The sequence below is a fragment of the Vitis vinifera genome, chromosome 13 (genome assembly GCF_030704535.1).
Source record: "Vitis vinifera cultivar Pinot Noir 40024 chromosome 13, ASM3070453v1".
NCBI classification, from domain to species: Eukaryota; Viridiplantae; Streptophyta; class Magnoliopsida; order Vitales; family Vitaceae; genus Vitis; species Vitis vinifera.
The window spans coordinates 22,556,355-22,569,633 of record NC_081817.1 but is presented as its reverse complement, the minus strand read 5'-3'; positions in this window follow the sequence as shown (position 1 = coordinate 22,569,633).

Genomic DNA, 13,279 nt, shown 5'->3' with positions numbered 1-13,279 from the left:
TAATAATTTTACTTTAACAAACTTTTTTTATAAAATTTTTAGTAAAAGCTATCGCTTTATAATTAAAACTGAAAAATCATACTTTGGGTTTACATGGAGCTTGCTTCTAAAAGTATTTTTATTAAATTTGAACTAGGGTGTTTATGTATTTACATTATAAACTTAAAATAGTAGAAAAATAAATGACAAAATAATAAATACTGATATTTATTTTTAAAATTGGCCTACTTAAAGAGACTTGATGCACTTAAGTTCAAGGAAGTAAACTCATCTTTGGAATAAATTAAGTGGTGTATCTTTCATGAAGAAATATGATGCACTTCCAACCCCGTAAGGGATGTGTACCCAATCTTGATGAAAATATGTATGCTAAAGTTTAGTGCACCTCAAGCACACTTGGAAATGTGCACCCAAGCCTGGTGCACTTCTAAAATGTGTGTATAGAAGATTGACCCACCTAAAACCTAAGCTAACCACTCCGATATGAAATTTGCTTATTTTTCATACTCTCTCCATTTTTTCACATCTGAAACTCCTTAAAAACATCCTTAAACTTCATTAAAGAATATGAAACCTTAAAAACTCTCTTACAACCAAAAAAGAAGCTTAAATTTATACTATCAAAATCAAATATGTGCTTAAAAGACAAGAACCTTCACCACATATTCTAATATACATAACCTAATATTACAACCCTTGTCTTATTTCAACATACAACACCATGTAACGAAAAACACTCAAAATACACAAAAATTCCATATGTAATATAGCTAACAAAATCTTCTTAGGCTTCACATCATGGTTCAAGTACGTCTCCTCTCTTATACACCTTGACCTTTGTAAGAAAAAAATTATTTTTGAAAAAAATGAGCCACAACTCTTCTCCATCAAGTAGAAGTTCATTCAATAGTATATAACATCACCAAGGTATGTAAATATTTTCACCATCTACAATTTTAAGCTTACCATATATACCTTTCATGAGACTTTTAAATACCTTTCTTGGATTCATTAGTTATTTGTAACTATGAAAATCTGTATTTTAGGAATTCTCACCCAGGGACATACTTTTATGCCCCCTTATTATATTTACACATGGATCTTCCAAAAAATTATTTTGGATCTTTCATCCTAAGGTATATTATACCTTTCTTCCTTTAAGGGCCCTTGTTGTCGCCTCGCGTATCCGGTGGTCCACGTTGCTGCTAGATGGATGGACACGCGATTCTCAACACACAAAGGGTTCTTGATTCAGCGGTTTGTACCTGCAAAAGGCATCCGGACAGGGTGTTCGGACACACCCTCCGATGGTTTTGTTAGCCATGGTAAGAGAGAGAGATATAAATCAGTTGGCCTTTTACTAGGTATCAAAAGGTTACCAGGGGATCCCCTTCTTCTGCGTGTGAAGGCATATATATACAGCTTCAGGGGTACTACTCCTTTCATTAATGGTGAGGAGATATTTTATGTTGTAATGATGATAATAGGTGTCAGTAGGAGCATTATCACCCTACGAATGGCTGTCAGAGACCATGGTAGGTGATGCGGCTGTCAGAGATCGTGGGAAGTGATTATGTAGAATGATCGTGGGAAGTGACTTGCTGTCACTTCCTCTTGTCTTCTCACTCTGCAGGTGACAAGGTGTGGGCCATGGCTGCTTGTTGTGATTGCGTGTAAGACTCGCTTTACTTTAATTGACCATCCAGACGATTTATATCCGGATGGCTCATGCTGATTATCCGGATGTGTTGTGGAGATTATCCGGATGTCTACGCTCTGCCAGCGTCGTTTGCTCTTCCTTGGATAGGAGAAGCTGAAACGTCGTTTGCCTTTCCTTGAGGCGGTCCGGATAGGATAACTGCACCATGCATATCCTCAGGGGAATCCGGATGATGAAGGTCCGGCTGATAACACGTGCCACGCGTCACTATGAGCTGCGTGCCACGTGTTTCCCAAGGAGAGGGGTCCCTACAGCCCTCACCTAAGGATCCCCCTTATTATTTTTTATAAGACAACCCAACATGATGCCTTAATTTGAATTTACAAAGCCTTAAGCACTTCTCCATGTTGCTTATGCCACAAATCAAAGTTAGTTTCCAAACATAACAATACATACATACATACATACATATGTATATGCATGCATACATACATATATATATATATATATATAGAGAGAGAGAGAGAGAGTATATCTCAACCATAAACAATAAATTTTAGCATTTCAATCAATATCATATTTGTAATTTCATCATCACATATGATCAATATTTTCTCAACAATAAATATTTAGCATGTTAACCATTTTTATAACTCATACATAACCTAAAATTATTATTTAGATAACTAGTACTTTCAGTTCAAAGAACCATAAGAAAAAACAAAATAGAGTTTTAGAATAGCAACTTCTCTATTTATTATGTAAGTTCATTTTTCTTCCACTTTCAATTCTAAGTTTCTAAAAGAAAAAGAGAATTTCTAAGTTGCTTCTTATGCTTTAAGTTTTTTTCCTTTCAACATTTAATATTTCTTTTTTAATACATAAGTATAATTTCAAGCTTATAGAAGTTAACTCACTTTTAAGCTGCTACCATGCCACACAACTAGTCATCTTAAATGTCCCTAATTGGTCCTCTATTCTGCACTTGTTCTAGCCTCTTTTTAGATGAATCTTGAGATGAAAAATTACTTCTACAACAACCATTAAAATGTAGAAAGACAGGTGAATTCTAGTCACATAATAATACTAAAGCTTAAAATACGTAATGATTCTAGTTAAGGAAAACTAGATAAAGAATCACTACTACTTGTAGTATCTAAGTTTTTATTCTCTGAGATTATCACTAATGTGTTTTGTTATTTAAGTTTAAAACATCAAATAAAAACAAAACAAAATTAAAGAAAATGTTTAGAGAACATCACAAGTTCGATGTCATGAAAGAAAGTGGAATTTTTCTCACTTTGACAATCAATCCAAGACTAAACCATATCTTAAAATTGGTTTAAATTTGGAAATCTGATTTGACAGTTTACTTTAGATCTAAAAACTAATTAAAATGAACCTTAACCTTTGTTTATTATTTTAATAATCAAACCTTATATTCATCCGCAAAATTCTTCTCAATCTTATCTACAATCAATCAAAATAAGTTATCTAATGATCAAGATGTAATCAAATATCACTAGAATCAAGTTTAGACTTAACCATCCCTTGATTGAGAGGAACTACTTAGAGAATGTATTCCATCACACTTGAAACGTAAAATTAATGACTTTAGGAAGGAAGCCACCTTCCATGATTCCTCATATGAATTCTCCTTCTCATAATTCCTTTCTCCAAGTCACATACAATCAACCAAACATAGTGGAAAGATCTCTCTTAAAGAACTCATGTTTGGTTGCTAAGAAAATAGAAAAGAAAATACAAAGGAAAACTAAATTTCTATTAAACTAAAGAAAACCAAAACAAAGTACATACTTGGATGGATGTAAATCCTCTCTCAAACCCTAACAATGAGAGTTTGTATACTATTTAACCCTAAAAGGACATGCAACACTATCTTATCGGCCACTTGCTATGAAATAACAATGAGAATCTTGAAAAGACATACGAAAAATCTAATGTCATAATTTTAGAATTGATTTCAAAGTAATAAAATGACAACTTTAAAATAACAAAATGACAATTCCAAAATGAGGTTGCTCACTTAGAAATGGACAATGTTAATTTGAAATTGAGCTTCCTTATTTTGAAATGAGGTTCTTGATTTTGGGATGAGTTCTTCTGATTTTTGAAATGAGTTACTCATTCGGTTTTGATGATTTTGAATTTCGAATTTCGAATTCATGCATTGATTTTCAGCTTTAGCTTCTTTTAAATTGGTTTGACTTTTGCTTATCAATTTGAGTTTCTTTTGTTCATTCCTTACACCCATCAACATTGTGAAATCCTTGTTTCCTTGGAAGTCATTTAAATCATGGTTTTTATTTTATTTTTGTTGCATTCTTCACTAGTTTCACATATTAGTCCTCAAACAAGACTCATATTTGAGTTAGGAGAACCAATTAACACTCAAAATGCATTATACAATCCTTATTTTAATTATAAGAAAACCTCACTGAAAAATAAAAAATCCAATAGGGATCTAGAAAGGGGGTGAATGAGTGATTTAAAATTTTTCAATAAAAATTTATATGTCATACCCAATTCTTTTAACCTGCGAGATGTTATGAATAATCTTTTCTATTCTTTATGGACAATTTAAATAGAATATCAAATATAAAATATAGAGACAATGAAACATAAGATTTTTATATGGAAAACTCTCACACTAACTATGGAGATAAAAAATCACAAAGACTAAGACCTACTAATTTAAATCCACTATACGAAATCAAGTTACATAGATTAACATGGTCGCTTTACCCTAAAGACTTACTCTCTAGTACTTACGACTTGATTCATGTCCGTGACACAACAACCCTCGATTGCTCTAGTGGATCACTTTAGCCTCGTCAAATGGATGAAGGTCTTCAAACCAATATTCAAATAATCAATCCTTGAATGAGAGATCAAGAATGGTGTGACACTTGAATTTTTCTCTCTCGGAGACCCTCTCTAAAGAATGAAAGTTCTCTAAATGATCTCAATGTGGTCTCTTTGGTCTTTAACCCTTAAGAGGTTAATAGGCGGGTATTTATAGGCAAAAACCCGAAAAGTTTCAATTTTGAAAGAGTTCTAAATCATATTTGCATGAAAAAATCTCGGCAAAATCTACATGACTGTTTATGCTAACTTACTCATTGCTTGAGCGCCTTGGGCGCTTAAGTTGTATGGTTTGCTTAAGTGGTCCTGAGCACTTGAGCATTCCAAGTTGCTTGAATGGTCCTACTCTATTTAAAAATCAATTTTAAATCATTTTAAGTTTAAAACAAAATCGATCCTTTTAGTACCTCAACAAAACTTGATTTGCCACAAGTCAAACCTTTTTAGATGTACCAGTGACTTTCTGATTTGACGAACAATAACACTTAATCTTCAATGGGAAGAAAGTCACTATCTAAAGAGACTTCTATGACCATACATTATAAGGAACAAAATTGCCAACATATAGACACTACTTATTGTCTTAACACTCACTTTTATGTGTTAATTAATAATCTTGACTCAAATTCTAAGCTTATAGACATTTTCATATGTACCTTGACAAAAATACTGATTGTACTATTTTATATGTGGAATTACTATGTCTCTCATCTTTAACAAGATAAGAAATTGACAATGATTAAGCAATAATTAAAATTATCTCCATAAACAATTAATTTTGTATCTCTATAAAATGTCTGCATGAAGTATAGGACTATGGCTTTTTATTATTATTATTTTTAGTACAATGGCATGGGAGTATAGATAGATTGATCAAATATTCAAGGGCGTTGCACTACCTTGATCAACACAATGGTAGGAAGATATGACTCGACTATAATGTGGAGCAATCAAGGTAGTGCTTTGAGATGTGGGCTTTGTAAGGTGCACTTCATAGGTGGATGAGGGAGGACACTTTATTGAGATGCGCTTCATATGTAGGTCTAAATGCTCAAATAAATAAGATAATAAAGTGAAATTGAAATCATAATATACACATTAATGGAATTATATCTTATTATATCATGTCCTATTTTTTTAAGGGTTTTTATCCTAACAATCTCTTACTAGCCCTCAAAGTATGTTGGATATACATCTAACACCTATTTTATCCTTATGACCTTCAAATACTTCCTCAACAAAGTCTTGGTGAAGGAATTTTTCATGTTTTCCATAGAAAGTACCTTCTCCATGGTAACATCACTTTTCTATACTACCTAAAAAATAAGGTGGTACTTCTTCTTTATGTGTTTACCTTTTTTTTATAGTTTCTTGGTTCCTCAAATTGTGTCATCACCTCACTATTATCACATATAGGATCATGGGTGGTATAGCAAGGGGACTACCTAGAGTCCCATGAGGAACTTTCTAAGCCTAATGAGTTTTCAAGCTTGAAGACCAAAATATAGCTTCTCATGGCTTACACAATAGTTTTGGCTAGTTGAAAAAATGGTCGACTGATTGAAACAAATGAATCAATTGCCTAAATCAATCGATAGTCGATCCTTGCCTAAATCAAAACTTCTCCTAAGCTCCAAACAGGAAGAAACTTGGGAGACTCCTAGGGTGCTACTAAGATCGTGGCAACATGGTGTCGAAAATCCCTTTGAAAGGACTCTAAAAGTTTCTCAGAAGCAACAATAAATTCAGGTATTGTTCAAACCAATAAGGAGTAGGATAACATTGGTAAACACTCGAAAAATCGACACTAGGACTCTACAATGTCATTGACATGAAAATAATCGGTGAAGAAGTGAAACCTAATCGTGTGGTGTATAAGAAAGAAAATAAAGAGCACCAAGTTTAGGGTTATTAGGAAGCTTGAATTACTTTATTCCCTGATCATGAGAAAATCCATGCATGGATTAATGGGATGGGGGGAGGTCAAAAAGGCATGTCCTTGGGTAAGAGCTTCATAATTTTTTATGTACTATTATAACTAATATAGCTTATGGAAAAAACTGTATTCAAGAAAGATAGATGGTGTGATAACTATTGTTGGATATGATATAACTAATGTTTTAAAAATCGAATAAGTCATTGAATCGAAAAAGTTACCCGTTCACACTTTAATGGTCAAATTGGTAGTCGAACCAGTAACGTCATAAATATATAATTTATATTTTATTAAAATTTAAAATAATTTTGAGAAATTAAAAAATATATAGATATAATTCAAATTTTAAATAATATTTTATTTTTTGTAATTGATATGTCAAATTAAATAATAAAGATAAATATAGATGTATTAATATATTAAATTTTATTTAATAGAATATGTATAATATTTAAATATAAAGACATATTTAAGATGAAAAGAATTATAATATTTAATTTTATCTATATATTTATATATTTTATTATTTTAGAAATTTTAAATTATTATATTAATGAATTTATAATATTTTCATACTTTTCATTAATAACTATTATAAAAATAAAAATAAATGTAAAAATTTACATTTGTTTTTAAATGTTTTATATGATAAAAATTAATAAAGAACATTAATATATAGCTTTAGTGCATCATTTAATAAGGTGGTTAAGTAGCTTAGCAGTCACATGTGCATTTTGTTAATGATAGGTCCAAGGCTTAGGCCCTCATTGTGCAAAGTGTTTTTTCTTTGTAATACAACCAATCCCACATTAGAATATTATGAACTCCATATGTAGAATAAATACATTCCACATGAACTATGCTTATAAACTAGTTGGAGGCTCAGACGAATGTGTTGCATGTTGATAGATTGGGCCATAATGAGAGCAAAAAGCCCATGTGTTTTTGGGTCAAACATAGGTTGATCGGTTCATTGGAAGCCAATCGGCTCATCTGGTTTGACAATTGGACCGCCAATTCGAATGATTTGATGATGGTTCAACTCCCAAGCGGCCCATTCCATCAAACCAGATCGAAGAGGTGGTCGATTGACGGTCCAACCAGTTGGACTGATTAGTCCGATCTGATTTTAAAAACAATGGATATAACTATACATATGAAGTGAAAAATCTATGATTTATATGATTTGTTGTTCTATGTTATGCAAAATATTTTACGTAAGTATTTTACAAATTCTTTTTTGATAATCAAACTCTTGTCTACTGAGTTGTAGCTCACCACTCTTGTGTAAAATTATTTTCTATAGACTAAGCAAGAATGGAGCAAGAAAGAAAAAGAAGTTGAGTTATGGTGTTACAACTAAGGAATTTGGGATGTTGTGTTTTTGAAGTATAAATGTTTTCATATTGGAAAGTTTTGTAATATTAACATAAATAGAAAAATATAATTGTATATGATAGTTGTACTAGTATATAAGTAACTTGAATAGCACATACTGGGCTTTGATGGAACAAATAAAATGTAAATTTGATATTTTGGATTGAGATGGTTTAATATTGCTTGAGTTTGTGTATAGTTGATCATTGAATTATTCCATGATTTTCACAATAAAAAGACTATGAAAGGTTCTTCAACGAAGGAAAAAAGATAACTTATAAAACATACTCTAAAACTAAAAAAAATACTAAGTTAAAACAAGAGAGGAAAAATTGCATAAGTGGTATATAGGGTTAGTGGACAACTTGAGTTGAATTGATAGTGCGAGAAAACAAGTGCACAATTTGAAAGGTACGCATGTTTTGAAGGAAGATGGTGTGTAATTTGAGTAGTGACCATTATTCAAGTGGTGCATTGAAGTTGCACAATTTAAGCGGTGCACATTGGAGGTGCCTAATTTGAGTGGTTCATAGATAAGTGTGCAAAGGGGTGTGCAATTTGATTGATGCATAGATTAGGCACATGGCACAATTTCACTCATAATAGCTATGTTAATAGCATTATACAATTTTACTCAAGTAAATGTCCTCATTTATTATTTTGTCATTTATATCTCAATTTGTTTTAAGTTTACAATGTAAATAAAAAAATACCCCTTATTTGAATCCAGTAAAAAAATACTTTCAGAATCTAATTCTAGGTAAATCAAAATTTGATTTTTCAATTTTAGCTATAAATTGACAAATTTTATTAAATTTCTTTGAAGAAAAGTTTGTTTAAGTAAAATTATCAAAGATAATATGGAAAAATTGTTTTGGGTATCATCAACATTAAACAACTAAGTTCGCTACCTTTTTGTTAGGATAGAACACTTAAAAGCAAGACATGATGTAACAAAGTTAAACCTGAGTTTCCACTTATCTAACTATCATTTGTATTGATATTGATTTGAGCATTCAGGCTTACATTACTAGCATTGTACTTAGGTGTTATACGAACAAGTCATGGATTTCTTACAAGATTGATAAGATGCTTACAACTAGTTCATGAACTTAGGCATTCCATATGAAGTTGTAGTACACTACCACCGAACTAGAGAGATGACTGGTCTTGATCATCAAGATGGGTTTCCCATGATGAGTGCATTAGTGTGTATGGTTACACATTGGATAGGACTTATGGTTAATCATGACATTAACTATTGAGTAGTCATGAGTCACCAAGCTACCATACTACATGGACTCTTAACCTTGAGAGAATACTAAGCATATGTTGAAGTCATCAGGGGGCTTTAACCTATAGGTGATACCTTAAGATCGTTATATATTTTTTATGGATTAGGTCACTGTTAATTAAGGTTACTAGCAATAGGCATTCTTAATAAAGACACAAAGATGATTATCGCGTCTTATTTTGTATTGCTCTTATACTATCACTTCTTTATTCCCTAGTTTAAGTTGCACACATGTTATAGATATTATGAGGTTTTGTCATGATTTTATATCCATTATTTTTTCTTGTAAGTTAACCCTATTTTCTATGAAAGCATGTTGTTTGCTATTGAGATATACTTTTTCCCTTCTACATTTATGTGATTCTATTAATATGTTTGACCTACTTTGATTCATTTAATATCATCATTGCATTATTCTTGTATATGTCATTTGGTATCCACTAATTTATCAATTACCATAGTTACCTCTACTTGATTAGTAGAGACCTCTTTAGGGTTTAGATAGGTTCTACCTTATGATACTTTCCTAATAAGTAACACGACCCTTAATCTAAACTCAGTTTTTCGTAGACATGTTTTTCCTTTAAAAGGAGTTGCGTTAGGTTTTATTTCTTATTTTGTTTTCTCAATTTTTTATAAAATCAAATTTTCACAGTAAAAAATGAGTTTCTCCATTGAGTGGGGCACGTGAAAAATGTGAGCCCACACTTGAATTCGTCCTCGACCTTCCTTTCCTTTTCAAAAAGACTTAGAGGCTTTCCATGGAGTTTTCAACATAACTCTCTAGCATGTTTATTAGCCTCCAATAGAAAGTACACTATTAAGAGTCCCTGTTGATCAACCTTCTGTCTTCACTTTTTCTTGGTTTCGTTGCAAAGGTAATAATAGCAATACCAATAGTTTGGCCAATAATGGTGACAATAGTCTTTTTTTTTTAGTTGGATATTAACTTATGTCAAGCCATTGACAAAGTTTTGATCTAGCATAATGCCTTTTCATCCTTCCCTTCTAATAATTGTTAAATCTTCCCCAAGTAAAGTAGAGTACTTAAGCAAGAATTGGGACTCCAATATCATCAACATCATCATGTAAACCAAAAAAAAAAAAAACTCCCTTCCAATAAACTCCTAATACATGATTGCATCTTTATCATACTGTATTTTTTAATTTTAATGATGATCTAATTTGAGTCACAACCCTCACATCTAAGCATTAAAAGATTATCTTTTTGGTATTATGATATAAATTCTATTCTTTAGTTTGTAAATCAGAGTAACATCTCCCACTTTTGAATAAATTTGATGAACGATCTCAAATTTCCCTCGTTACAAATCTTTGGCTATATTGAGTTCTATAACCAAGACATTATCTAAGAACCTTCCTTATTGTAGGCACTAAATTTGAAGTCATCCTTACCATCTCTAGCTTGAGTTATTTCTTTTTTTCTTTTCCCTTTAAGCATGTATTTACCAACTATGACCACTTTAATTAATTATTCAAACACTCTAAACTTCTCCTAGACTTGGGACTGGGATACGAGTATTTATGGTTATTTAGTAATAATAGAAGGTTAGATTTTTCTATCATCTTGAGTTGAATAAAAGGTACTAATCGTGTAATGGAGAGGATAAAATTTGGGTTTTCTTTTAAACTAGGCTCTCCAATTTTTATTTTTATTTTTAATTATTAATAAATAATAATAATAATAATAATAATAATAATAATAGGAATAAATTTCAACCACACATTTCAGCAATATTTTTTACACTAAATTTTAATAATTAGTGTTAATAATAAATTCTAATAGGAAATCTTGACAAAAGCACAAATTTTAAGATTTATGTACAAAATATTTCAATAAATTTCATAAAATATAAAGAAAATATTGTAAAATAAATATATTTCTTCTTCTTCTTAAGCTAATTTGTTTTTTTTTTATTTAAATAATATGTTTGAAATGATTGGATGGGACTGTAGAGGGCATGATTCCTATGATGATAGGAACTAAGATTGATATTCCAGTAAACTCTAGCATGCAGCTAAAGAACAACATCAGTGAGGAAGAGTGAGATACGTACCCAGCTACACTCAAAGGAAAGAGATCGATGTATTTGCACATGATTGAAGCCCAAACATATGGTTTGTCAAAGGAATGAGTTGAACTCAATCATAAGGCCCTAGCCTTGAGTGCTAGTCATATGGGAAGGTGCGATGGACCATTAAGTCTTGCAAAGAGATCACAAACATCCAACCTGGCGGAGGAAAAAGCAATGGGACTCCAAAAATTAAAAGTACTAGAAAGGAGATAGAAGCACAAGGTGGAAGATACTGTAATATTCCTACCTTGAGGGATATTTATGAATTTTAAAATTTTAAAATGACCTATCTTGAATATAGGGAAATTTTTGTATTTTATTTATTTATTTATTTAAAAAAAAAGATAAATTAGATATTTTTTGTTCCTTTAAGAGTTGAATATCTTTATCTCCCCAAAAAAGAATGGAGTAACTGAGCTCAAAAAAATCAACATCTTTTAGAGTCATGCTCTTCTTTGGTAAGAAGTTGTCTTACCTATATGTTATTTGATTAATTGTATGCCTACATTCCATTAATTTAATGTATAATTGTTTTTTTTCGATTTCTTCTTCTCATTTCAAGAGGGTGAGCTCGATTAATACATTTGAGTTTTCTTTCGATTATGGTTTCTCCATATCAAAAATTGAAAAGACAAAATAAAGAGGAAAAGAAAAAAGGTGTTTGAAAAACTTTAATTTGAAAAGTTAGAAGATAGAAAATTTTAGTATTTATTTCTTTTTGCAATTTAAAGGTATTGATTAATTCTCTAGGAATTTGAATGAATTCTTTTAGATAAGGGTAACAAATCATTTTATAATTTCTTATCTATTTTCATATATTTTTAAAGTATTAAAATATTTGAATTCTATAGAGTGGATCAAATAATATTTTTATGAAATGTGATTTGATTTGTTCTTTGCCTATTAAATGAATTGAGAATATCATATGATTTGTCTATTATTGTATAAGTGAATTTTATTTTTAATTATCATGATTTATTTATAATTTTTTTAAACTTTCATTATGACCTCGGTCAAAGGGATAAGTTGTTGACCTTGATCACCGTTAATAAGGGTAGTGTTGGAGTGCAACTCCAATCAACAAGAAGGATATTATTAACCTTTAGTTTACCATTGATCGAAAATCATCTTGCCTATCAGTAAAAGGAATAAAGTAAGACTAACTACCTAGTGTAAGTCATAGTATTTGAGTACAACGTGACTATTAGTGGACTAGAGTAAAATGTTTATTTATGATTTGTTTTTAATATGAATTGAGTATGCAAAGTGTATTATTTGGTCTATCTTTAAATTGAAAGTGTTGATTTTTTTAAAAAAATTTAATTTAATTATTGAATTAAATAATGCACCTACTAATTGTTTTTTTTTTGTTTTTTTAAATGATATCTCCCTGAATTTAATTTCTACTATACATGATCCTTCAAAGAGCAAAGCTATCGACATATTTTCTATTGAAAAAATAGTATACCATATTAGCATACTAATGTGATATAACTATTCATTCATATTATTATGATTTCATCAAGAATTAATTATTTGTAAAAATATGAGCATCTCCTGTAAAATATGAGCAACACCAAATCCCTGTAAAGCCCAAACCTCCATTTCTCTTACCCGTTGTCCCTCTTACCCTTTAAGGGGTTGTTGTGTAACAAGTGGATAATATCCCACCAAAACGTCCATGAATTTTATCATCAACTTGATAAATTAATTTCAAAATAGAAGGTTTTCCTTGAAAAAATACTCATGATTTCATAAAAAATTAATTAATGGTTAAAATAAATAAAACAAAATGTTATTTCATTAAAAAAATAAAATTTATTTTTGTAATAATTAAAATTCGTTTAATTATTTTAAAATCCAAATAGCTTTCGCTTTTTTTTTTTAATTTTAAGTTTAGAGGTGACAAAATATGAACAAGCAATGAGATGGTACAAGCCTGAGAGATATTTTCTCAACACTTGTATTTTAATTGACCATGGAAAAAGTAAAAGCATGTGGCTGCTGTTTTCTCTTTCTTGGTGCAGTTT